Raw genomic sequence first — 2,369 nt, 5'->3', positions numbered from 1 at the left:
TCAAGCTAAAAATAATCTTATGATCTCATACTTGTGCCATCCCCCGGAGACTATAGAAGCAGTCGTGTCTGTCGGGAGAGATAGAGTAGGGATATCTCAGGATCTTGTCTTGTCTCAAGAAGCTGGTAGGAGACACTTGAGGGTAATCTTGAGGTACGTGTCCCGTCTGCATAGTTTGAGAGGCTGGTGGAGCTTGTGTGTGGGTCCTGCATGGTGGGACAGTTCTCAAATTTCCTCACGGCTGTGTAACATGAGAATCCTGGTGCAACGCAGACTGGCCTGTAATGGAGACAGTAGGGCCTCTTCAATTAGGGGAGAGGACAGAAGAGACTCGGGATGTACATGTATAAAACTTACTACATGTAGTAGCACAAATTTGATGAATACAAGGTTAACCTCTTCTATTAGGGGAGAGGACAGAAGGGACTCGGGACGTACATGTATAAAACTTACTACATGTAGTAGTACAAATTTAATGAATACAAGGTTAACCTCTTCTATTGGGGGAGAGGACAGAAGAGACTCGGGACGTGCATGTATAAAACTTACTACATGTAGTAGGTACAAATTTAATGAATACAAGGTTAACCTCAGAGTTGAAGTTCTACTAGGGGAGAGGACAGAAGAGACTTGGGATCCGGAGCTGCATGTAAAACTGGATACCAGCGAGGCCAGCCTCTTCAGTTTGAAGGTTATGTCAGCTGTCAATGGCAGAACGAGTATGCAGTAGACAGAGTAACCCACCCCCTCCAACCACCCCCTCCCCCTCCAACCACCCCCTCCCCCTCCAACCACCCCCTCCCCCTCCAACCACCCCCTCCCCCCTCCAACCACCCCCTCCCCCCCAAAAAAGGAAATGATCGTTTAGCTGTCCTTAATGTGAGCTGTCCTTTAGATGACGTTGAGTTGGTCTCAGAACTTTTCAACTGTTTTCCGAATATTTTTTAATGTTTATACCACAGTGTATGTCTTGCAGTTGTATCATATCTTTGTGTCCAGTACCATGTGTATGTCTTGCAGTTGTATCATATCTTTGTGTCCAGTACCATGTGTATACTGGACTAGCTGACAGTGGAGTTCTCATGACCGGCCTCAGCTGGTTGGATCTGACCGGTATGGATGTGACGGGCCGTTCTGTGTGACATGACCAGTCACTGGCAGGCTTTTAGCCAGGCATGCGTCAACGCGTCATCTGGACGCACTTTTCTTAGAATAACAAGAAATTTGATGCCCCTGGACGCCCTTACACTAGGGAGAAAATCATCTGACAGGCATGAAATTCTGATTGACCAGGCCTAGGGATGCTACCAGGTCATCTGTGGTCACAGTCTTGTACTGTGACATCTGTAACAGTATTTTTGCCTCTTGGGATACCTTAGAATGCACTATTTTAACTTAAAATCATCAAAAACTCTGCACCATGGAAGGTGGATGCCCCCAGACCCCCCTACAATAGTCACTTACAGCGACTCACAAATTATTAAAGTTTGGGCTCCCTATTATAAAATCCTAGCTAAAAGCCTGGTCACTGATGATGTGTGCTTACCAAGCTAGTGTGTAACAGTGATACTCATGGTGTCATACAGACCACTGACTTTGGCTAACGCTGATTCCTCTGTCTGTTGTTGAATGTTGCTCCATAACACCAGTTGGCAACTTACGACAACATCCTCCCATTATAATTAGACTGGTGGTGTGTATTATGTATTGTTTAACTTACTGTAAGACTTGTTTCAGTTTCTTAGAAATCGTAAGTTTTCTTCCGAAGTTCCCAATTATGCTGACATTTTAGCTCACTCAGTTGGTCAGGGTTAAAGTTCCAGGGAAATTTGTTGTTAATTGATTTATTCTCAGGAAAGAGGATTCAATTTGGTTTATCGAAAATGCAAGTCAAAATTTGAACTTAATTAAAGGCTATTTTCTGAAGGTGTTCAACACTTATATAAAGTCACTCAATTTGTACACTAATTCCTCTTGTAATATCTTCACCACAATAATCGAATGAACACGTCAGCTGTGCTGAATGTACGCAGCTATGGTACAAGTACTGACAAGGCGACATATTAGAGATAAAACCAGAGGATATGTTGGTAATAGATCAGGTTTGGGTCCAAGCACTAGTACTGACAAGGTGACGTGTGACTATGAGATGTATGACTAGGGGATATGTTAGTCCGGGTAGGATTACTGGCAAGGTGACATATGAGAGATAAGTTGTTAGGATATATTGGTAATGGATTAGGTTTGGGTACAAGTACAAGTACTGACAAGGCGACATATTAGAGATAAAACCAGAGGATATGTTAGTAATGGGTCAGGTTTGGGTACAAGTACAAGTACTGACAAGGTGACATATTAGAGATAAGTTG

At 43.4% G+C, this 2,369-nt stretch overlaps 1 protein-coding gene across 1 annotated transcript in view; it reads left to right on the top strand.

Annotated features, from left to right (window-relative positions):
• Nucleotides 1-46: 46 nt before the first annotated feature.
• Nucleotides 47-2,369, top strand: part of LOC118419107 (kelch-like protein 9) — a 14,094-nt gene continuing 11,771 nt past the window's right edge. Inside the window, exon 1 of the mRNA XM_035825410.1 lies at nucleotides 47-153. The gene's annotated coding sequence lies outside the window, so the exon portion shown is untranslated. The remainder of the gene's footprint in view (nucleotides 154-2,369) is intronic.

Source organism: Branchiostoma floridae, chromosome 7 (assembly GCF_000003815.2).
Source record: "Branchiostoma floridae strain S238N-H82 chromosome 7, Bfl_VNyyK, whole genome shotgun sequence".
NCBI lineage: Eukaryota > Metazoa > Chordata > Leptocardii > Amphioxiformes > Branchiostomatidae > Branchiostoma > Branchiostoma floridae.
This window is presented reverse-complemented; position numbering and strand designations above follow the sequence as displayed.